Source organism: Somniosus microcephalus, chromosome 6, assembly GCF_052327205.1.
Source record: "Somniosus microcephalus isolate GS21.2 chromosome 6, FLI_Smic_1.0, whole genome shotgun sequence".
Taxonomy (NCBI): domain Eukaryota; kingdom Metazoa; phylum Chordata; class Chondrichthyes; order Squaliformes; family Somniosidae; genus Somniosus; species Somniosus microcephalus.
In genome coordinates this window covers 97,716,708-97,742,737 of record NC_140992.1, presented here as the reverse complement: position 1 = coordinate 97,742,737, position 26,030 = coordinate 97,716,708, and positions in this window count along the sequence as shown.

Sequence of the window (26,030 nt, the reverse complement as noted above, 5' to 3'; positions counted from 1 at the left end):
ATATGGGCACAGGGTTTAGAGTGTGGGCCGTATATCACTTGTAATGGCTTATGGTCAGTTACCAAGTTAAATTTTCGGCCATACACATATGGATGCAGCCTCTCACAAGCCCATACAAGAGCTAAGGCCTCTCTCTCTGTTTGAGAGTATTTCCTCTCACAGTCTGTTAAACTATGACTTACATAGCATATTGGCACCTCTTGTCCCTGTTGGTTCTGAACTAGTACTGCACCTAAACCTACAGGACTGGCATCTGCTATCACCTTGGTTGGTGCGTCCTTATCAAAATATGCTAAAGTGTCGGCTCTGGCCAACTCTTCCTTGAGTGCACTGAATGACTGTCTCTGTTGTGATCCAAATTTAAATGGTGTGTCTTTTCTCGTCAGGCGTCGCAGTGGCTCTGATAGCGTTGCAAACTGCAGGATGAATCTGCTACTGTACCCAACGAGTCCCAAGAAACTCCTCACCTCTGTAGCATTCTCTGGTTCCCGAGCTTCTGCCACTGCTCGCACTCTCTCTGCTGTTGGTCCGATGCCCTTTTCAGACAACAGGATTCCCATGAAAATCAATCGGTCCATGTTGAATTGGCACCTCTGAGTTTAGTGTCGGTCCACTTTCCATTAGTCTGGTCATGACAGCGTGCAGGCGTCTGTCGTGCGTTTCCTGGTCGTGTGCATGCACGATAATGTCATCTGAGATGTTTTCAACACCCTCTATTCCAGCTAAGGCATTAGCTATCTCGTGCTGATATTGCTCACTAGCTGAAGATACACCGAATATCAGCCTCTTGTACCTGTATATTCCGTTATGTACTGCAAATGTTGTGATTTCTCGTGACTCAGGGGTCAGTTCTAGCTGGTGATAACCCCATTTCAGGTCTAGCTTACTAAACACCGTTGAGCCGTTCATACCTTGGAGTATCTCAACAACGGTGGGGATTGGATATCGTTCCCTCACTATTGCCTGGTTTGCTCGTCTCATGTTTAGGCATAACCTTACATCCTTATCCGCTTTTGGTACAATAACCACAGGGTTTACCCATGGGGTGGGACCAGTTACAGGTTCGATAATGTCCATGTCCCTCAATTGTTTTATTTTGGCTTCTACTGCCCCCCTTAAGTTGAATGGTGTACGCCTGAGTGGCTGGGCCACAGGCTTCACTTGTGGGTCGATATACAAACTGATCTGTTTTGTGTTCAGCCTTCCTACCCCCTGGAACACCTTTGGATACCGCTGTTCTAGTAGCTGTCTTACATCTACCACAGCTGAGACATCTGCGCCTATTTTTAAAACTCCCAGTGTAATGGCTGTTTCCCTTCCTAGCAACGGCTCTCCATGGCCTTTAACCACAATGAACTCCGCCTGCTCAGTTCTCTTACCTATTGTAATCCCACATGTGAATACACCTTTAACTGACAGTGGTCAGCTAGAAGCATAAGAGAATAACTTTCTCTCTGTCTTAGGGACATGTGACTGACACTGAATGTGTTCTGACTTTAATCCTTCCCATGTATTCTCATCTATCACATTATTAGTTGCACCCGAATCAATTAACATTCTCAGGTTTACTCCCCCCACACAAAAGGTAAGTCTCTCTGTCACGTTATTTCCAGTAACAGCAAATGCACAGTTATTTTGTTCCTCTGCATTGTTCACACTGTGTTTCTTTGTACCCTTTGTGCGGCATACTTTGCAGAAATGATCCTTTCCCTTACACTTATGACACATTTGTCCATGTGCTGGGCATTTCGGATCTCTGCCCATGTGGTCTGTGTGTCCACATCTGTAACATTTCCTTTCATTCCTATCGCCATTTCCCTTTGGTTTCTCTGTTGAGCTTTTCACATAATACCCTCTTTTCTGTGTAACACGACAAACAGTATCTGTCTCCGCCTTCTCTGTACATGACATGGCTGACATCTGCTCCTCGACGTTTTCACATTGGGAGGCCAATTGTAACGTGCGGGCGAGCGTTAGATCATGCCCTTCCTCTAGCAATTTCCTCCGCACATAGGCTGACGTGCACCTACTCAGGATAGCGTCTCTAATTTGATTATCCGCATCCCCCCCAAAAGCACAGTCTTTAGCAGCCTGCCGCAAGCAAGTAGTAAATTGTTGCACAGTCTCACCTGCCTTCTGGGACAACTTATGAAAAGTCTGTCTAGTAAATGCTGCATTGACCTGGGGCATGATGTAGTGATTCAAAGCACTAACCGCCGCCATGTAGTCTGCTGGCTCTCCTGTGTCCGGTAGAGTCGAAAAGATATCCTGGACATCTGGTCCTGCTAGGTGTAGAAGTAGAGCTCTTCTCCTCTGCTTTGTGACAGCTGTAGAGGTATCGTCGATAATGAGTCCTTTGCCGTCGGCATAAAGCTCAAAAGACATTAACCACCTCGTCCATCTCGGACCCAACGTGGCTGGCTCGGCGAAACATGCAAAATTTTGAATGCCGGTCTTCTCCATCCTAGCTAACTAAAACTTGGGCAACTACCTTTTTAAAAATATTCTATCTGATATCTGTAATGATCAATAACATGTCATTCTATAGTGGACACTAGGTGGAGCCGTAGAGCTGTGTAGAGCTGTATATAAGACTACACTACCCAGCTGTATATATATTAAGACTACATTACCCATGAGGCACTAGGCTACCCACAAGGCAGCAGTCAAGATGGAAGCCTCTACAGATACTGTACCAGTCCACATGTGCTCAATAAAAGGTCTAGCAAAAGCTAGCTGTGTTCATAATAAGAATGTCTAGTTATTAATGAACATAAGAATATCCTCATCGCCAATGTTGTATCTATGCTTTAATGCGTCCAATCAAGCATGTAGATACGTCAAATTAAATCAGAGTCAGGCAGACAGGCTTCTAACTGTGATTTTTACTTTATTGGTAAAATGTCTGACTGCTGCTTTCCTGGGTAATTCCCATAATGCAATGCCCATTACATTACCGTATTAACTGGTGTTAAACTCACACATTACATTACTGTATTGACTGGTGTCAAACTCGCAATCAATACACGACAGAAAGCACTGCCATTTTTCCTGGAAAAATCAAGTTTCAGGTGGGAACTCCAAGCTCTGAAATTCTGCAATCATCTTAAATTTAGTATCTGCATCTTGGGCCCAGCATGGCCTCTTGGTACAGATGTTAACCTAGATGGCTCAAGTTATTTATCCAGTGAGAATCTGAGCCATAAAGACTAGGAAGATCCCAGGTTGGATCCCAAGTTTGTGCTGAGTTTGCTGATGGGCGATGTTAAGGGCACAACAATTGAATTCAATGCCCTTGGGTTAGGGATAGAAAAATCGGCTAGGACTCCTGCTCCTGATTGCAATTGGCTCCTGCATGTTTTTGGCATTATTGGGATCAGGCCGCCTATGATACTCTCTATAGTAAAATAACGTAACCACATTCATTGTCAAGGCTGGCACATGAATAATAGCCATCTAAGAGGGGTGCCAGAGGGCTAGTTTCTCCAGAGCTGTATTCCAGCAAGCAGATAAAAATATGGATGTTCAGGATGCTGGTTAATTCTGGACACTGGTAAGATGCAGGATTCCAAGCTCTCACTTCTGGATGGAATCAATTTAAATAATTTCTATTATGTTAAAAATTGTTTTCAATAAATGGCACATAGATTTTATATTACACTGGGTTGGAAAGTGTTTAATAATTTAATAAGTTTCCTTTAATGTAATATGCTATGTCAATGTTTGCTATGATTGAGTCCTTTTTATCTGCAAGTGTTATTCTTTTTAATAATTAAACCCTATGACATAGGTGGGTTTGTGGGAAAGATGTTTATAACTCACTTTGTTACTCACATATTATGATGTTTCCTATCCTGTGGAATATTTAGATATTCTACTCTAACCCACTGTAAAGTGGGAAGTTTAACTCCCTCCATCTGGCTGAAACCCGGCGGAACGGGAGTTAAAATCCAGCCAGTACACTTACCGCTCGTTTCCCGCCCCATGGCCTAGAAATTCAGTTGCGTTCGCCAGCCGTTAGCGCCATAAGAGGAATAGATTTTGAGCGCTAGGCACTTAGCGCCTGGGCGCAGGCCGATCTGCGCCTACGCCCAACTTCAGTTGACATTTAGCGCCGGCGCAAAGTGTTTGCGCCCGCTCAGCTGCGCGCGCAGCTTATGACGTCATTTCGTCGTGCAACGCTGTTTGTGCGCCCCAAACCGGAACTTCAGTGGCGCCCGCCCAATGTGGGCGTGGCGCTGTTAAGAACTGTGAAGTGGAACGCAGCAGAGGCCCTGCGGGCCTCGGGGAGCGCTAATTAAAGGGCACTCAGACTGGACTATAAAGGCCAGCCATTTTGCTGCAATGACTTTAGTGCTTTGGATTTCTGGACAGAGGCCAAGGAACAGACCTTACTGATTTGGGACAACATAGGAGAGGTATTTTTGGCTTCTGGCCAGAGCTTGGAAATTTGACTCATTGTGATTTCACTGTTTGCAAGTATATTATGGGGGCTGCATGGGGTTCCAACCCTCAGTTCCAGCATTATGTGCGAAGGGCTCGCAGACGCTGTGTGAGAGGGGCAGCCATGCCTAGACGCAGAGGGGCCGTCAGGCGTCGGCAACGTAGGCCTTACCCACTCAGGGAATACCGGCAGCAGGTGTCCTATCTCACCATGACTGCCGCGCATTGTGTGAAGAGGCTGCGCTTCAGAAGGGAGGTGGTTGCAGAGATCTGCCAGCTGCTTCACAGAGATCTGCATCCACAGCTGATGTGCAGGACGTCTCTGTCGGTGGAAGTGAAGGTCACGGTGGCTCTGAACTTTTATGCAAGCGGCTCCTTCCAAGCCGCTGCTGGGGACATAGCGAACATCTCCCAGTTCGCCGTGCATCACTGCATCCGGCAGGTCACCGATGCCCTTTTCGCAAGGAGACACCAATTCATCTCCTTCCCCATGACCCTAGAGAGGCAGGAGCAGCGTGCAGTCAGATTTGCCAGGATCGCCGACTTCCCCATGGTGCAGGGCACCATTGACTGCATGCATGTGGCTATGCGGGCACCTATCGACAATGCCGAGGATTACCGCAACCGGAAGGGCTACCATTCCCTCAATGTACAGCTGGTGTGTGACCACAGGCAGCGCATCCTAGCTGTCAATGCCCGCTTTCCAGGAAGCAGCCACGATGCATTTATCCTGCGCCAGACTACTGTGGCTGACATGTCCCAGGCACAGCCTCCCCCAAGGGGATGGCTTATCGGGGACAAGGGCTACTCTTTGTGTACATGGCTCATGACCCCGCTCCGCGCGCCCAGGACCCCTGCTGAGGAGGCATACAACGAAAGCCATCAAGCCACAAGGAACATCATAGAGCAAACGATTGGCGTCCTCAAGCAACGGTTCCGCTGCCTGGATCATTCCGGCGGATCTCTACAGTATTCGCCGGATAGAGTCTCCCAGTTCGTCGTCGTTTGCTGCATGCTGCACAACCTGGCTATCCGCAGGACTCAGGCACTGCCACCTCGCGTTGGACCACCGCCTCAGGAGGACGAGCAGGAGGACCATGAGGAGGAGGAGGAGGAGGAGTACCAGCCCAGGAGGGAGCCACAAGGTCCAAGGGCCGTCCACTGGCGGCTTATTGAACGACACTTCTAGGCCCCCTCTCAGGGAATGGCTTGTGGCAATGAACGCACCTGAATGCAGCCGCTCCGCAAGCCCTCAGCCGGTTAACGCAACAACCACTTGAAACATGACACATGGACAAGCTGAATAAATAAAAAGCTTTATTTAACAAACTCAGGGCCCTTCCCACATGAAACACAAAAACAGACAACACCCCCAAAAAACAGTCAAAAACATATCTCACTCCCACAACCTGGGGAGGAATAACAAAACTTGTCCATCCAATTGGCCTTCATCCTCGGCCTTACCAAGACAAACCCCCCCATACAGAACACAAACACCCCCATCTAAAAAAACATTTGCCATCATCTTCGGCCTTACCAAAATAAAACCCCCCCATACAGAACACAAACACCCCCATCTAAAAAAACATTTGGCAACACACTCTACTTGGTGTGCCGAGAGGGCGAGTCCTTGTGCAGGCTTCTCCGGCCCCTGCCCGACCTGCTGCTCCGCCTCAACCTGGGCCCTGTGGGTGTTGCAAGGCTGGGGGAAGGCTCCAGAGGGGCACAAAGCGTGACGGCAGATGCCCTTGGGGGTCGGCCTAGACGAGGTCCGGCCCTGGAGGGGCCGGCTGCTGACTGCTGCAGCTGTGGCTGGGCAGCATCAGTCTCTCCAGCAGCTCGTCGCAGCTTTGCTGGGGGAGTGGCAGTGGCGGCTGCAGCAATGGGGGCAAGCTGGCTGATGCCAGGTGCTCGCTGGTCGCCAGAGACACTGGCACTCAGCCGGGCTGGCACTGCAGCAAGCACAGCAATCTGGTGAAGGCCAGACCGCTGTGCTGCAGCAGGGCGGTGGGTGCCCTGGCGATGCGTCCGTGACACAGCGAGTGTGGCAGAAGTGAGTGCCCGTACTGCCCTGGTCTGTGCCCGCATCAGACCAGCCAGTGTCTGCACGGCACCACTCATGAACTCTCGACTCGCGTCCTGTGCTACCGCGAGTTGTTCGACACCCCTGGCCTGTGAGTCCCCGAAATCGGCCACACTATGAGCCAGGGACTCAATGGCCTGAGGCAACTGTCCCACAACCCCCATGAACTCGGTGTGGCGCCGCTCCGAATCCGCGGACATTTGATCAAGGAGGCGCACCTCCTGGGCGAGGACCGTCTCCGGACTGGAGGCCGGACTCTCCCTCTGGGGAGAAGGCCGCCAAGCTGGCCGACCCTTCCCGCGTGGCTGGACGCCACTGGGCCCAGCAACTGCCCTCCCCTGCAACACTTCCCCCCTCTGGGGAGAAGGCAGCTGTGCTGCCCGATCCTTCCCGCGTGGCTGGATGCCACTGGGCACAGGAGCTACACCCCCCTGCAACACTTCCCCCTGGCTCTCCTCCAGGCAAGACGTGTTCCCTCCATTGCCATCCCCTGGCGCGGATGAGGGTTCCCCCGATGTGCCGCCTTCCTCTTGGTCCTCGTCGTCCTCCTCTTCCGAGGGACTGACACTCGCGGCTTCAGGGACCTCCTCCTCACCAGCTGAAAGCAGGAAGGCGCAGGAGTAGCTTTAGAGTGAGGACAGGGCGTCAGCGAGGGAGGCATGAGTGGTGGCATTATGCGCATTGGTGGGACAGTGGCAAAGGATGAAGATCTGAAGCGCAAGGGGAACGAGAGAGGTCCAAATGGTCATGTCCTTACCATTGGGGCCCAGCACAGGGTCGGCATCTCCAATAGCAACGGGGCCAATCACCCGGGCACGCATGAGTCGAGCCACGCGCTCCTCCAGGTCACTGAGCTCCTGGAACTGGACACGGCCTCCCCCGGTGACAGTCCGGCTCTTCAGATTCTGCACCAGCTTGGCCTGCAAGAGAAAGGATGGCCTCTAAGTACAGTGTGGTGCCCTGTTGTGTGCACTGCCTCCCATGGTCGAATAGCTTGGCCAGTGTGTCAAGTGCAGAAAGTGCTACTGATGATCATGCCAGTGCCATAGCTGCTGGAGGAGGGCTGGTCATTAGGCCTTTGAGGTCCCTTTGCCCATAATGTGAGGTGCACATGCAAGGGTGAGGAGGACACTGGAAAGGGTACTCACCCTGACCAACCGAGTGAGGTCGTTGAACTTCTTGCGGCATTGGTCACCAGTCCTGGGGACATCGCTGTTGGCTGTGACCCTCTGGGCGATTTCCCTCCAGGCTCTCCTGTACAGCCTCTTGGGAGCCTTCTTGCCACTGTCCGGGCACAAGATATCTCTTCTCTTCTCCAAACCCCTAAGCAGCACCCTCAAAGCATGCTCTGAGAAGCGCTGCGCTCATTCACGGGCCTTCTGCATGGCTTCAGGCGCTATTTGGGTCCAGCAGCAGTGTTCAGGCCTCGCTGGAGGGCTGCAGTATCCAGGGCGTGGCAGCAGACCAAGTCAACCCTTCCCCCTTTAAGAGCTGGCCGGCGTCAGGGTGTCTGCTGTCAATCAAAACATGACCGCACCTGCGCTGCGCCCGGCCTCGGCGTTATCACTCTGCACCGCCGGCTTAGCGCCTAAAGATAGGGGTGCAACGCCAGTTTCAGCGCTCGTCCAAACTCCTTGGCCAAAGCTACTGAATATCGGCGAAGTGGCCTCCACTTTCCGGCGGGCGCTAACTTTAGCGCCCGCCCGAATTTACCACCCCAAAAGTGGCTATACTGAATTTCTAGGCCCTTGACTCTTAACGCCGCTGTTTTCTTGGTCAGCTGAGACTCCTGCCTGAGCCTCATAAATATATGCAAATGGGAGTCCTATCACTTAGCTAGGACAAAGATGCTATTTTAACTGCCTACTGTGTGGGGTGGCCACTGTGAATGCCCCATTCTGTAAAACTTGGCAGACACCCAGTGAAGTAAATGTAAAACTCATCCTTGTAGGGCCGGAAGGAGCAAGACTGCTCCTCCGGGATGCACAAAGAAAGTTTGGGTCGCTGCCGTCCCGGACTCAACACTCCCAACCCAGAAAACCCTCCTGAATCCCTCCTCCACGACTTACCCGGCTCCCGGCTTGGCCGCCTCTGGATCGCCCAATCTTTGTAGGCCCAAAGTTAGCGAGCTGCCTTTGGACATCCGTTTCAGGAAAACAACTGGCCAGTAGGATATTATTGATCCCCCAGCCATTAAAATGGATTAGGGCTCCCACTGCAGGATGTGTCCTGAATGAATGAAAATCTGTCATATCTTAATGAAGTGAGAGTGACTGCCCTTGACATCAAGGCAGCATTTGACTGAGTGTGGCATCAAGGAGCCCTAGTAAAACTGAAGCACGGTGGCATAGTGGTTAGCACTGTTGCCTCACAGCGCCAGGGACCCGGGTTCGAATCCGGCCTTGGGTGACTGTCTGTGTGGAGTTTGCACATTCTCCCCGTGTTTGCGTGGGTTTCCTCCGGGTGCTCCGGTTTCCTCCCACAGTCCAAAGATGTGCAGGTTAGGTTGATTGGCTATGATAAATTGACCCTTAGTGTTAGGGGGATTAAATACGGGGATAGGGTGGGATATGTGTTGGTGCAGGGGTTACGGGGATCGGGTGGGATATGTGTCGGTGCAGGCTTGATGGGCCGAAATGGCCTCTATCTGCACTGTGGGGTTTCTGTGATTCTGTGATCTGTGAAGTCAATGGGAATCAGTGGGAAAATGTTCCACTGGCTGGAGTCATACCTAGCACAAGAGATGATTGTAGTTGTTGGAGGCAAATCATCTCAGCTACAGGACATTGCTGCAGGAGTTCCTCAGGGCAGTGTCCTAGGCCCAACCATCTTCAGCTGCTTCATCAATAACCTTCCCCCCATCATAAGGTCAGAAGTGGGGATGTTTGCTGATGATTGCACACTCCTGGCTTGTGCCTTGTAGATGGTGGAAAGTTCCATTTGCAACTCCTCAGATAATGAAACAGTCCGTGCCCACATGCAGCAAGACCTGGACAATCATTCAGGCTTGGGTTGATAAGTGGCAAGTAACATTTGTGCCATACAAGAGCCAGGCAATGACTATCTCCAACAAGAGAGTGTCTAACCACTGCCCCTGACATTCAATGACATTACCAGTGCCAAATTCCCCACCATCAACACCCTGGGGGTCACCATTGACCAGAAACTTAACTGGACCAGCCACATAAGTTCTGTGGCTATAAGAGCAGGTCAGAAGTTGGGTATTCTACGGCATGTGTCTCACCTCCTGACTCCCCAAAGCCTTTCCACCATCTAAAAGGCACAAGTCAGGAGTGTGATGGAATACTCTCCACTTGCCTGGATGAGTACAGCTCCAACAACACTCAAGAAGCTCAACACCATCCAGGACAAAGCAGCCTGTATGATTGGCACCCCATCCACCACCTTAAACATTCACTCCATCCACCACCAGCACACCGTGTGTACCATCTGCAAGATGCACTGCAGCAACTCGCTAAGGCTTCTTCGACAGCACCTCCCAAACCCACGACCTCTACCACCTAGAAGGACAAGGGCAGCAGGCGCATGGGAACACCATCGCCAACAAGTTCCCCTCCAAATCACACACCATCCTGACTTGCAAATATATCGCCGTTCCTTCATCATTGCTGGGTCAAAATCCTGGAACTCCCTCCCTAACAGCACTGGGAGTATCTTCACCACACGGACTGCAACGGTTCAAGAAGGCGGCGCACCACCACCTTCTCAAGGGCAATTAGGGATGGGCAATAAATGCTGGCCTTGCCAACAATGCCCATATCCCATGAACGAATCAAAAAAAAGTCTCAATTGTTTGTTAGTACAGTAGAAGTGCCTTAGATGTGTCTCTTTTTAAAATTTTGTTTTCATTTACAAATTTTGATATTGGTTACAGGCTAGGAAAGGTAGAACATTTTGAAGTGCAACTAATAGAGCTCAGAACATGTGCATTATGAACTTCCTAATGTGCTTACAGGGACAAATACCCAATTAGGCACTTTGGGATTGACAGCTCGAAAAATGTGGAATCTGATGATATCTACAGTATCTGAGGCTGGCTGTAGTGAAAGGTATGACCAGTGTCAGAGAGTGAACAGGATTAGATGCAAGTCTTCATGTTGGAAGATGAGATAGTCCATTGGGCACAGCTGCTTTTGGGACATAAGTATTTTCAAGAAATATGCTTGCATTTTATTTTTGCTTCTCCGACCCTTCCACTCAATGCATCATTGCTTCTCCAAGCCGCTGGCAATGTTGATAAAATTATTGGATAACTCAAATCTTTTTAGTGCAAAAATAAATCTCTGAATTATCATTCGTGGCCTGCATTAAGAAATGCATGAGATAACGAACATCAATTTTCTCTTTGTTGGAACGTGCCAAACTTTCACTTGGTACCCATTTCACCCAGCATTTATTTGGGGCAGTGGTGCTGAGCATTACAATACTTATGGTTAGAGTCTTGGGGGGAGAAATTCAGTATCGCCCCATTTGGGGCGCAATTATCGGCCGGGCGCAAAGATTAGCGCCTGGCGCTAATTATCGTCTCTGACTGCAAACTTGGCTTTTATCGCCCCTGGAGGAGATTGGAGCGCTAAATCAGGCGCTACACACCGCTCTTAAGGCGCAAAGGCCGAGGAGCGAGGCGCTATCTCAGAGCGCTGGCGAAGCTCTTGTGATGTCAGTCAGCAATGGAACACAAACACACTGGCGCCAGCCAGTTCTTAAAGGGGAGTTCTGACGAAAGGTCATCGACCTTAAAAGCTAACTCTGTTTCTCGCTTGTCAGGTGCTGCTTGACCTGCTGAGTTTCTCCAGGATTTTTCTGTTTTTATCTTAAAGGGGAGGGTTGATTTTGCACTCCATCCACATCCTGCTCATTGCAGCCTTGAATCTTGGCCTGAATCTCAGCCTGGAGAGACCTGTACATCAAATCTGCTGGAAACAACAATGGAGAGAACCAGGGAAAGAGCTCAGAGTGCAGCCCCCATAGTCTCTTCTAAATCAATACAAGGAAGGGCAAATCAAAATCAACCTGCAAAGTGCTGCTCAGTACCCAAAACTCCTTCACACAGCGTTGAATCTCTCCAGAAGTCTCTCTCTCTCTCTCTCAGAATGCGTGGTGCAAAAATGTCACTGTAAGATTCGCAAAATTTCCACATTTCCCCAAAGGTTACTATTAATAAAAGGGACCCTGCGTGGACATTTTAAAAAGGGTACCCAAAGATGGCGTCCGCACCTCGTGGCCGAAAGCCTGCAAGATTTTTAAAAGCTTGGACTCTGTGACACAAGCAGCTTTTGGGGAAATCGAAACCTAAAATGCAGTTTCTGTGAAGAAGGACTTTTGTATTTTGAAAAGCAGACAGCAGGACTTTGAATATGCATTAAGCCAAATCACAGACAGACCAAAACCAGTTAGGCCTATACTTGAGGCCATCAAGTTGTTTGCATAAATAATCGGAAACAGCTTAAGGAAGCCATCGAGGCTGGACAGGCCGATTAAGATGCATTAATAACAATACAGCGCAGACATCAGGCCAATAGGTGCGATCACCGGCCATCTAAAAACAGTTAGTTTAGATTGCTACAATTATTTAAACAAGCCCGCCAAGATTGGGGCAATGAACTAACCTGATTTGGCGCGCAGATAAGGGCCATCCGAAGGAGTATAACTGAAGGCCCCGGGTAGCAAGCTCTCTCTCTTTGCTTGCTCCCCGCCCTCGTGGCTGCTGCTCTTCCCCCCATCCCACACTTGCTGCCTGGCCACCGCCCGTGCCTTTCCCATCCCATCAGGAACGCCCGGCATTGCACCAGGCCAGGCGAGGCGGGACGAGATGAGGTGAGGTGGTGAGGCGAGAGGAGACGAATTGGGAAGACGGTTGAAGAACACTTCGAATAATCAGGCCTTCAATTCAGCCGACCTGCGAGTATCTACATGCAAACTCCAACTGCCGCCCAAGGAAGAGGAACCATCACCCCTGCGAGGTAAAGTATGCAAGCAAAGACTTTAACCTTGGGGTACTTGTTCCTGGACGACGTCCTTGCAGCACCCCGAGACCATGTGACGACGGCAGGCCCCAGAGAGCACAAAGAGCGAGCCCCAAGCCCCACCGCTGTTTGAATTCAGCAGATTTTGGACTGGTGAGCATGAATTCTGGCCCCTCATAGCTTAATCTAGTTAGGTATAGGGGGTGGGATAAGGATAAGAGGATTGTTAAGATAGTTGTTTTCCCTCGATGTGCCGTCTGTTCCCCATTCCCTGTATAAGTATAGTCATTTAGTATTTGCCTGTAATTTTATACTGGTAACTTCTCATAAGATTGTGGTAATTTCTATTTCAATAAAATCTTGGTTTTCTTACATCCAAACCACCTGTCTACTCGAGTCTTTTCTGTATCGCCGCCTGTACCTAAGTCCGGTGTCTAGAACCCAGGGGCGTGGGAGTGATTCGAACCGCTCGGAAACAGTCAGGGGCATAACTGACTGGGCGCACGCGCCAACCACACCACCCCCTACACACCGACAAAAAAAGACAGGAAGCGGTCGCCTTTAAATAGCGCTCCTCTAGTCTCTTTCTGACAGCATAACGCTCCCCTCAACCTGTCGTTGCTAGCAGCAGGCGGTAAGGCAGGGGGCGCCACTCAATTTCCGGTCTGGGGCACTAACGGGGCGTTGCGCACTCGACTGACGTCACAATCTGCCGGCACAGGAGATCGTGGCGGTAGTGTTTAGCGCCGCCGCAAAATGTCTAGATAATTTGGCGAGCGGCGTAAACATCGCTGCACCCGGGTGCTAGTTACTTTGCGCCCCATTAGCGTCCTCTTAAGGCGCTAACGGGAGGCGCAAACAACTGAATTTTTCCCCCTTGAGGTGCGGGATTAACAGGGATTCAATCCGTGCTCCACTTAGTCCCCATGTGTGCCAAGTGGAGAGGTGCTAAGCATAGTTGTGGTATCTTCCTTGCCTGTAAGGGGAGGGAAATTCAGAAGAGGGAGACACTCTGATAGTTGCTATTGCCGTATGGTAGCATACTGAAGGGGTATTACTGGTGGTCTGGGAGCAGGCCAAACGCAGGGGTGGATTAACACACAGGCCTACGGGTTCCGTGGACAGGGGGCCCAGCCAAATATGGGGCCCCCGGTAAAACTCACCATAATGCTGAAATACTGCATACAAACACTGGATCAATTTTGTTTAAGCATAGTATATTGTGATATGACTTGCTTTATTATTAATGCACTGTGTCAACATTCTGCAGGCCTATTTCTTCATACATGTTGCTACACATTTGTGTTTTAATGTTTTGAGGGGTGTTGTGCAGGGTTGCGGAGGAGCCCCGAATGTTTCTGGTGCCCAATCCGGCTCTGGCCAACTGCCTATCTACTTGGCCGCAGAGGTGCTCAGGCCAGCAGACAAAAGCTGAGCCATAATTTGTGAAGGAAAACAACTGAGGGAGTAGGGGAGTTACATTGGGCCTCGCAGTCCCTGTGTTAGGTAGGGATCTTACTGTTGATTGCTGTCAAATGACCCCAGCTAGGAATGCAGGCGTGGATGTCGAGTGATCAGCCTTGGCTATGATGCCCCCGTGGGCAAATAATTTGTCAACTTTCAATGTTGAGGCTACTGTGAATAATGGCCACTAATACTGGGTGGTAAGCACTGCTTGTGGAACTATACCCCAGCAAGGAGGCTAACACATTCAGAAGAGCGGAGCAATGGGAGAAAACTAATAAGAAAAAAAATAAAAGCAATGTAAGAAGAAAGTGTATGAAAAATGGAAAAAAGTCATAATTAAAAATATATATATATTACAATAAACAATTTTAATAGAAAATTATTTGACTGAAAATAAGCATAAGAAACACAACTTACTAGAAAAATGGAAGGTCATATCAGTTCTGATTTAAAGATTGTGTTATCTTTGTACCCATACAAAACCTTTGGGCCTAGATTTTCAGTATAGACAGTTTTGGGGCGCTAACCTTTGCGCCCGCCCGAAGTTAGCGCCCGCCCCAAAGTAGCGCCCCGTTGCCGGAAATTCAGTGGCTTCGCCCTAAGAGGTTGGTGGAGTGCTAAAAGAGGCGTTCCACTACTATCTTTAGGCGCTAAGCCGGCGGTGCAGAGCGCAACACCCGAGCTCGGGCGCAGCGCACGGCAGACACTCTGGTGCCAGTGAGCTCTTAAAGGGGAAGGGTGCATGTGTTTTTTTCAAAGGCAGAGTCTGGGGGGGACAAGACGAGGAGGAGGAGGAGGAGGAGGAGGAGGAGGAGGAGGAGGAGGAGGAGGAGGAGGAGGTGGTGGTGGTGGTGGTGTCCGGAAACATAAATACACCGTTCACAACCACACACTTGATCCTTCCACACAACACATGCAGAGTGCCGTATATGGTGCAGGAGGAGTGCCCTTTAATTTGCGCTCCCCAGGGTGTGTTGCGTTCCATTTTACAAACACTCTGGCCGCCAGCCGCACAATGGGGCGGTCCGACTGAAGTTTGGATTCGGGGCGGCCAAAGGGCGTTGCACGAGGATGTGACGTCATTTTCTGCGCGCGCATCCGGGCGGCCGCTAAACTTTGCGCCGGCGCTAACGGGCAACTTAATTTGGGGCGGGGCGCAAACTGCGCTGCGCCCAGGCGCTACACGCATAGCGCCCGAAAATCACTTCTCTTAAGGCGCTAACTGCTGGCGCAAGCAACTGAAAATCTAGCCCTTAATCTTTTCAATTAGCATATGCTTGAGCATTCTAGCATTGCATGGAGATGACATTACTGCTTGTTCAGGCAAACATCACTGATGAGACGAGCACTATCTCTAACTGGTATCGGCTCTAATTTTTCATGTAACATTACTATTCCCAGACACCACTTTCCACTGCCACTTACTAAGAAGGTATGCCAAAGTCAGAACATATTCTCCATGGAAATGAATCAGTCAAGGGTTGTCGCAAGGTCACAGATATGTCAGTAGGACTAATTTGAAGAAAATTAATTTGTGCAGCTACTGCCATAAAGGGCAGAAGCCAAAACCGAAACCAATGCTGGACAAAGCGATGAGAGAGAGATAAATATTCAGCAATGCTCTTCTATCAAAGCTAATCCGCTCTCCAGAACTCAAAAGAAAGATGTATTAAGAGATGTTGGTGTATTGGCCCTCTTTTTTTTCTAAATCATGCCCCAGCTCCCATTTTGCCTTAGATAACACAAGCAGCTTTATTAAAGATTCCTGAAGTATGTTGACCCAGCATTAGAAAATTTACAGAGCTGGATTTTAAGAACTTAATTGGCTGTCCAGATTTTTGAGATTAACATAGAAACATAGAAACATAGAAGATAGGAGCAGGAGTAGGCCATTCGGCCCCTCGAGCCTGCTCCGCCATTCAATGCGATCATGGCTGATCATCCAAATTCAGTACCCTGTCCCTGCTTTCTCCCCATATCCCTTGATCCTCTTAGCCTTAAGAAATATATCTAACTCCTTCTTGAATATATTTAATGAATTGACCTCAACTGTCTTCTGTGGTAGAGAATTCCACAGGTTCACCACTCTCTCGGTGAAGAAATTCCTTCTCATCTCAGTCCTAAATGGCTTACCCCTTATCCTTAGACTGTGACCCCTGGTTCTGGACTCCCCCGCCATCGTGAACAGCCTTCCTGCATCTAGTCTGTCTAGTCCTGTTAGAATTTTATAAATTTCAATGAGATCCCCTCTCATTCATCTAAACTCTAGCGAACATAAGCCTAATCGACCCAATCTCTCTTCATACATCACTCCTGCCATCCCAGGTTTCAGTCTGGTGAATCTTCGCTGCACTCCCTCCATGGCAAGAACATCCTTCCTCAGATAAGGTGACCAAAACTACACACAATACTCAAGGTGTGGTCTCACCAAGGCCCTGTACAACTGCAGCAAGACATCCTTGCTCCTGTACTCGAATCCTCTCGCTGTGAAGGCCAGCATACCATTTGCCTTCTTAACCGCCTGCTGCACCTGCATGCTTACCTTCAGCGACTGGTGCACAAGGACACCCAGGTCTCGTTGCACTTCCCCTTTTCCCAATCTATTGCCGTTCAGATAATAATCTGCCTTCCTGTTTTTGCTACCAAAGTGGATAACCTCGCATTTATCCACATTATACTGCATCTGCCATGCATCTGCCCAATCGCCCAACCTGTCCAAATCGTACTGGAGTTTCTCTGCATCCTCCTCACAGCACACATGCCCACTCAGCTTTGTGTCATCTGCAAACTTGGAGATATTACATTTAGTTCCCTCATCTAGATCATTTATATATATTGTGAATAGCTGGGGTCCTAGCACCAATCCCTGCGGTACCTCACTAGTCACTGCCTTCCACTCGGAAAAAGACCCGTTTATTCCAACTCTTTGCTTCCTGTCTGCCAACCAGTTTTCTAGTCAAGTCAGTACCTTACCCCCAATCCCATGTGCTTTAACTTTGCACGCTAGTCTCTTATGCGGGACCTTATCAAAAGCCTTCTGAAAGTCCAAATACACCACACCCACTGGTTCTCCCTTATTTATTCTACCAGTTACATGCTCAAAACATTTCCAGTAGATTAGTCAAGCATGATTTACCTTTTGTAAATCCATGTTGACTTTGTCCGATCCTGTCACTGTTTTCCAAGTGCTCTGCTATTACATCTTTTATAATGGACTCTAGCATTTTCCCCACTACCGATGTCAGGCCGGTCTATAATTCCCCATTTTTTCTCTACCACCTTTTTTAAATAGTGGGGTTACATTAGCTACCCTCCAATCCATGGGAACTGTTCCAGAGTCTATAGAATTTTGGAAGATGACCAACAATGCATCTATTATTTCTAGGGCCACTTCCTTAAGTACCCTCGGATGTAGGTTATTAGGCCCTGGGGATTTTTCGGCTTTCAATCCCATCAATTTCCCTAACACCATTTCCCTACAAATACTGATTTCATTCCGTTCTTCCCTCTCATTAGACCCTATTTTCCCCGACATCTCTGGGAGTTTATTTGTGTCCTCCTTTGTGAAGACAGAACCAAAGTATGTATTTAATTGGTCTGCCATTTCTTTGTTCCCCATTATAAATTCCCCTGACTCTGACTGCAAGGGACCTACGCTTGACTTTACCAATCTTTTTCTCTTCACATATCTAATAAGGATTGACTCCTTGATTGAACATTTGCGATATGAATAACTGTTCCATACACTTTTGCTGATAGGCAGTTGTGCTACATGTGTAGTAAAAACAACTGGGCCTATCAAATCGGCTCAAACCCATTGGGTTGTCTTTTCAAGTGTAATCAGTAAATTTGCTGTACTTAGCACTGATTATCTCAACTACTGCAATAAATGTAATCTCATACCTCGGTGCTTGATTGGCCAGTTCTATGGACTCAATTCATGAGCAGTTTGAGCACTTACCTTCCTATATGAGCTCAGGAGGCCTATCAGTAATGAACAGCCAACATTATTACACTACAGTACATACTAGTAATGACCTGACTAATAAATGCAGTTTTTAACAAGGGGTCAACTTAAAAGTTAACTAATCTTACAGCTATTGAGGTCCCTCTATTACAATATATTGATGTGGATCAAAATCTGTACATTGATCAAGTAGAAATTAAAATTTCTTGCTTTCTAAAAAATTAATTTTAACATTCTTATTTAAAGGGAAAGTTTTAATAGAAGTTTTTAAATAGAAAAGCAAAATTAGTCATCATTGATAAATACATTTTGTTAACAGAAGTACAGAACTATTACTGATTTATTTACAAGGCATTAATTCTCAATCCAGCACTATATTTTCTCATGATAATTCTCTGCCTTGAATGATTCTGTTCCTCTGCAGGATTTCATAAAGGCAGATTTTCATGAAAGCAGAACTTTCAACATCAATCTGCAATTTCCCTAAGGTTTGTTATTTCTAGGTGTGCTAATATATGAAATGATGTAAATAGGATATTATGCCATATGACAAAATGGAGAATAGTTCAAGTGAACTATCATAACCTGTGCTATGTTTTTCAACAAGCAAAAGAACAATGTAGGCTGTGGAACCAATGAGATTATAACAAGGACATTGGTGGTAGAAAAACAAATGTTTAAATTCTGATATGTAAAGCGCGAACATCTGCACTCATAAAGATTGCAATTAACTCTTGAAAATAATGAACTCCTGAAAGATAATAAACAGAGCAACCTTGAAGATGGCTAAAAATAAGATAAGAGAGTATGTTGACTGTAAACAAGTTGTGTACAAAGATAGGTAGCATCGCTGGGGTCTGTTCAAACAGACAAAGGAAGAAGAGAGCTCCAGAATTGGGTAACTATGCCCTTTTTGTATTTTGCAGTGCTGCTAATAAAGTCATTAAAGATAATTTGTTGTTGTGAAGTTGAAACTGTACGACTCCTGACATTAGAGTCAACAGATACAAAATCATTGGTTTCTGCATTTTAGATTTTAGTTTTAGAATTGTGTATGCTAATTGCTTTTAGATATCTTTTAATATTAATTTGTAGATTGTGGATAGACCTTTGCTAATGTCAGGACAATCCTTGTGTTTATTCTATGCCTGATTCAGCAATCTTTCAGGATAACCCACAGTACATTGGGCACCCAGACTCAATTGTACAAAGGTCTATCTTTTCCCACCTACCAGAAAAACAAACTTTAATCTGGATTTCAATCAGAAGGTCAATAAAAACAATGCGCTTTTATTTTCATATTTTCTTAAGTTCTTCCGACTATTACTCAGAAGAACATAGATATGGAGATGAAAGGGCCAATTTAAACACAGACCTGTTCCTTCTGCAGACAGACTGCCCTATCATGGATTCTTGAGGGAATGCTGTGTATAAATGCTCAGAGGTAATCAAGCAAACACAAGAATATTCATCCATCATGTTTCCACTGTTCAACCCTGCCTTTCATCCTCCACAGACAACATTTCCAAACTCCAGCAGCACAGGAACAATTAAGTCTTGTGGACTATTTGATCATCTCAGTGCCTACATGTCCCTATAATCTCCAAGCCTACTCCCAATGAGTCATTTGCACAATTTCCTTTCCAAAGCAGCTAATCAGCACAGCTGAGCGTCTGTTTCTCATATTGGGTGCTATGTGAGGAAACTAAAAGTTTCTTCTAATCACTAGTCTCACTTGAGGCTTCGAAATGTTAAAGTTGGATCTAGTTCCCACGGTCTAAGTCAATAGTTTTCTTACAGTCACATCTTCTATTGCCCCTCGGCATTGCAAAAGCAGGTTTGAGTCCGCCCCTCCTAAACATGTAATAGGTACATATAAAGTATGTTGTAATTAAAAGGAAACTAATTTGTTTGACAAAATCCTATTATTTACAGTAACAGGAGAGTTTTGAGACATACATATTTGCCTATTCGATTTTTTTAAATCCAGTTCACTCCCCTTCTTTCCTGAAGCTGCTGACTCATGCTGGGGTGTGGTTATACAGCCTTCTGGTTCCTCCTTCAAGTGGCCAATCTTGATATCTGAACATAGACAGTGAGAACTGCCAAGCTATTTGTCTATGGGAAGCACCATTTCAATCCTACCCTCAGTGATGTTCACGCCATCTCGATTGCCTTTCGAGAAGGGCAATCCATGCAGCCAGGGATCCCAGGCAAAACAATGCCTCAGAGCATGGGGATACAGCATGGTGGCAAGTAAATGGGAAGATTCTACAGCCAGGGATCCAACCCAGCGGACCTGTAGGAGCATGCCTCCTACCATTAGGTAAAGCACAGCGCAGAACACAACCAACAACAGCAACAAAAAATTACATTTATATAAGCGTCTTTAACATAGTAAAACATTCCAAGGCGCTTCACAGAAGCATTACCAAACAAAATTTTACACCAGGTTACATAAGGATATATTAGCTCAGGTGACCAAAAGGTTGGTTAAAAAGGTAGATTTTAAAGAGCATCTTAAAGGAGGAGAAAGAGGTGGAGAGGCAGCGAGGTTTAAGGAGGGAATTCCAGAGCTTAGGGCCTCAGCAGCTGAAGGCACGGACGGCAATGGTGGAGCGATGAAAATCAGGGATACACAACAGGCCAGAATTGGAGGAGCGCAGAGATCTCATAAGGTTGTAAGGCTGGAGGAGGTTACAAGGATAGGGAGGGGGCAAGGCTATGGAGGATTTGAAAACAAGGATGAGAATTTTATGCCGGACCGGGAGCCAGTGTAGGTCAGCGTGCACAGGGGTGATGGGTGAACGGGACTTGGTGCGAGTTAGGATACGGGCAGCAGAGATTTGATGAGCTCAAGTTTATGGAGAGTGCAAGGCAGGAGGCCGGCCAGGAGGTAACAAAGGCATGGATGAAGATTTCAGCAACAGATGAGCTGAGGCAGGGGCAGAGACGGGCGATGTTATGGAGGTGGAAGTAGGCGGACTTGGTGATTGAGAGGACATGCGGTTGGAAGCTATCATGTCCCCACGTGTACAAGCCATCAACCCAACCTCCACTGTGGTTGAGCTGAAGTTTATCTTCTTGAATGACAAGCGAGTTACCCACCTAATTAAATGGGAAAGTAAAATCTTGACCTGCCTCAAGAAAGCAGGCATTGCTGCAGGAGACCTACCTCACCCTCCATGAGGATGGCAAATTCACAAGGGATTGGGTTGGCCAAACAATGGCAGCCTTCTACTATCCAACCGACAGCAGGATCAACAAGTGTCTCCCCTTCATCCTCAGGAAGACCATCCCAGGCAAGATGGTGGCTCCATCTTGATAAAAGATTAAATAGTAGGAGAACCGATCACAATGGTCAAAGTGTACTCCCAAATGAAGATTGCCCAACATTCCTCTCAATCCTCCCCCGCTGCCCACCCAACCACCCCACCCCACCCCCCGCCCCCGCACCTCCCTCCCCCACTGCTCCCGCCACTTGCATTGAAGACACAGTGGCCTAGAAATTCACTATGGCCCCGCCAGCTGGCTAGCGCCCAAAATTTAGCGCTGGGCGCGGAGCCAGTTGCGACCATCAGATATTCAGTTTTTGCGCCCCAAGTCGGAACCGGGCACTATTCCAGGGTGTGCCCGCCCCCGCTTGGGGCGCTGAAACTGAATTTCAGCGCTCTAGGCGCCACTGCGCCACCCGCTGCAGAGCGGCAGGCTGCGGTACTGCAGGCCTCCTCCTTCTCTTAAGGGGGAGGTGCCTGCAACGGGGAGATCGCCGCTGGATAGTGCCGGCAAATGAGCCCGGCACCACGGAGAAGTGCCGGGTTCGCGGAAAGCAGCCGGCAATGCCGCGGGGGGCGGGGGTGGAGGAGGCCGGGGAAGGAGGTGCGGGCAGGCGGCCGCCGAAAAAGCGGCTGGCCGCACCTCCACCTTAAAGCGCCCCACTAAGGCTACAGTACGGCCCCGTTTTCTGGTCGCTGTTTGCGGCCGCTGCGGAAGAGGCGGCCGCAACTAAATATGGGGATCGGGCCGGTATCGGGGCGGAACCAGGGCACTGCGCACACCGATGACGTCATCGGTGCCGGCGCAGCGCTAACGGCTACCGCCGCCATTACCGCTGCGCTGAATATCAGCGCAACCTCCTGTATTGGCGCAGAAGCCCTCTTTAGGCGGTAACTGGCCACAAAGCTGCCGGCGCCTTAATGAATTTCTCGGCCAGTGATTGTAGGAAGAAAACTAAAATGCACAAAGGAGTACACCTCCTTCCATACAATATATGCTCTAGAATCAACTACCTTCTCCTGGAACAGGTATCTTTCCTGAATTAAAAGCTGCCAAAAATGGTCCCTAACCATATCAGACTATTCAAGAATTACCCTCCAGTTCACCCTCACTAACCTACACCCTACCCCTGTTGTCTTTAGGAGCAGAAAAGCTCGTCCAATACACCAAGGTGAATTATTATGAACAACGGAATAAACTAGGGAAGTTCCTAGGATACACCCTGAAACACAGAACAGAACTGTGACATAATTCAATGCAAAGGGAAAAGCTTACCTCAGTCCCAAGTCAGATCAACAAGGAGTTTGCAGGCTGCTATGACTCATTGCACACCAGAAATGTGGAGCTCTGTTTTGGAAACCTAGTCTACCCACACATCCCTCCCTACACACTCAGGCTGCCCCAAAGGAAGGTAAACATGAGTCAACATGGGATGCAGTCACAAGCTATCAAAGATTCTCTTTTGTACAACTGGGCCATGAAAGCCCCACAATGATCAAATCTCCTTGAGTAAGTTGAACCTGATGAATGGATTATTACTAGTCCTAGCCCCTTTAGGGCTACCCAGGATCAGGCGTATTCCTCAGACGTTCACTTTCAACTAAAGTTTGAGGTAGCCAAATCCTAAAGATGCTTAATTGGGTCTAAAGGTCCAGACTATCTCTCCCTAAAGGAAAGGAACAACCTGAAAATGTTACCGTCCTCCAGATAGCACTTTTAATAAGTTTAGCTAGACTGTAACATTCTGGATATTATGAGGGTCCGGAAAACTCCCATAGAATTCTGCAACTCCTCTCCAAAGAGTGTACAGAGATTGAGTTTGCAAGTTTGATACAGAAGTATTATGTGAGACAATTCTAAAAATATACAGATTTATTAAAGTACCAACATATAATTTACAGTTGGTGAGTCAATCGCAACATTAACAGTTCCAAAAAAAGAAAGCTTACAATTCTATTATCAGAGAACCTACTCTCAAATCTTAACTTCGCTACAGTTTTACAGTTCTTAGTTTTAGTCAGGATATCCACCAAAATCAAACACAGTACCTTTGATCCCTGAGGTACAAAGAGTTGGAGACTTACAGAGCTGGCTCTGAAGCCAAGAATCGCTTTGCCCCTTTAAGCGAGTCTACTATCCCATTTGAGAGTTCAGTATTTATATCCTTTTCCAGTGGTATTTCCTTTAAGGTTTTCTGCTGATGTAAGCTAATTATCTCTAGTCATTTTTCTGCTGACCACTGCAATTCTTACAGTCACCTCAGCTGGTAGCACTACAGGTGTTCTAAGTTTATCATAAAAAACGGTGTAACAGCAGGTGCGCTTTACTTGGCATGATTTTTATAAAGGCAGGTGTTTGTTACTTTTATGTGCTTCTTTATGAGGTGTAAATTAGAACACCTTATACAGGGTGAACTATTGTCTTGTCACAAAGGTTCAGACTGTCAGGAGTCGTTAACCTTCTGTTTCAATAAGGTTATTGATTCAGTGTCAACAACTACCTTATCTCTATAGCCAGAATGCTATCACAGCTTTTTCATAGTTAGGTTTCTAGATTTCCAGACCCAGTTTGTCATGTTTTAATAAGGCCAGAATTCTTTCATAGAATGGTGTATTTTTCTGAATAGGTTATATGGCTTATTCCTTCACACTGAGACACAACCAAATCATCTTGATCCTCAAAGCATGTGATTTTTAGTGCACTCTTAACTGTACCAACAACCACCAATATATTCTCGAGTAAGGGCCATGTAGCAAAATTGTACAGGAACTTCACAGAATGCATGTATGTATTTTTCATCTGAGTAATAAGTAACAAAAAAGTATTTCCCATTCATATTTTATGTTCTATTCAAAATTAAGACAACCCCATAAGCTGTAATAATGTAATACCGCATTACATGTAATAGTCTGATTCATTAGCATATATATTGTTCTGGAAATAAATCACTGTAGTAAATAAGTTACAATGTATGATGTAAATACGCATTCAGACATAAAGCATTAACAGCAACTAATGATTATGGGAAAATTCACAATTATGTATAGATTTTTAAAATATCTTTAAAATGTATAAAGAGTGTGATCTATTTTTGTTAACTGTTAGTCAGCTTCTGAACTACAATTTCAGCTGAATCACATTTCCACTCTATTGCTTCACAATTTTTTGAATTTCTTTCATCCAAATAATACTAAAATACCGAACTGAGTGACGATAAAAAGTATTAAAGTTTGCATTTAGATCACAAGTGAATTGTTGAAAAGGGTCCAGTAAGTCATTTTTTGAACTGGAATTAATTTGTATTTGAGGCTCTTCGATGAGTAGAGATAATTGTGTAATGGATTACAGTTGCTTATAGCTGCTCAACAAAATTCAAAGGCCAGTTAAAGTTTAATGATTTAAAGAGACAATGGAACAGCTGGTTCTACGCTCGCATTAAATCAATTAAAAATGTAATTGAAAAGTAACTTTCCAACCTAGCTTGTACCACTTTGTTATAATGCAGCCAACACAAAGCTGAAATAATGTGAGACCATCTCCTGGATGTGCCAACCTATATCCTATCCCTAGTGCCTACCTATCCAGTGTACGTTTTTAACTCTCCAAACAGTTATAAGGTGTGCAGAAATACCTTGTTCGTAGCTTAGTTAATTGTGGTATACTGAGCATGAGGTTGACACGATTGCTAATTCTGTAATAATTTGAGGTTGATCTTTCAATCTATCCAATAGTTTGCATCAAGGTCAGATCACCACAGGAGTTTGAAATTAGACATTAGAAATATTGCAAATTGAAATTCTGCTGTAACTTGTGGCTGGCACATTTCACTATACCCTATCATCGCCTATACCCCATTCTATTATGAAAGGCTCTCTTTCTTACTCAGTTAATAAACTCCTCATCTGTGCTACAAGTGTTTCTTCATTTTTTTTAAGGATTTCTTTCTTTCAATTAGCAGATTTTGATAGGTGAAAAGTTAATGTAGGTAATCCCAGAAAATTGTCAAGTAGTGAGTAATTGCTTTTTTCAGCAACAACTTTGCTTAATTTTAAGGTGGCATTTGTTTTGTTGCACATGCAGCCGTCCATCTTATTTTAGTGTTCCCAGACTCACTGATAGAGGAAGCTGTTTCTATTTAATGTGAGTGTAAAAAGCCTACCTCAGCACTGAATAAAATACAGTGTAATAAACCAGACTCACGAGTTACATTAAATATCCACTCCTCTGTGTGCTGTACCAAAGCAAATCCCCAGATGGTGCTACAGTTCTACTATGTAAGCTGTTAACTGCCACATATCAAACGTGGTATGACTGAGAGAAAACAAAACGCACATAGAAATCACAACATAATTGCACGCCAGTGAATAAAGGAAAACATTTATATTTACGCATATATCACAGGCGGATATTTATTTCACAAGTGTTAGATGTATAGCAGTCATTTTTTTCGCAATTCATTTTAGGCAGTTTAAATTCAATGTTATTGTTAAAATCGATGTGCTGGGAGTGAGCAACTGAGGGGTATTAGTTTTTGGGACCAGTCAGATGAATTACAGAGTCTTTTATGGTCCTGTACTTTTCTACATCATACTCATTGCATTAATGAATTGACAAGCTTCCAGCCACTGATGTGCAGAGTGCTGATCCCAGTGCAATAACAGATCCAGCTCTGAACAGAGAACCCAATGTAGGTTGTAGTGCATGGCATTAAACAAGAAAATACCCTCAAAAGATTATTAGCTAGGTTTTCTGATTAGTTGTGGTCGATTAACAGTCATAAAATGGGCATAATTGATCAGAAAATTAG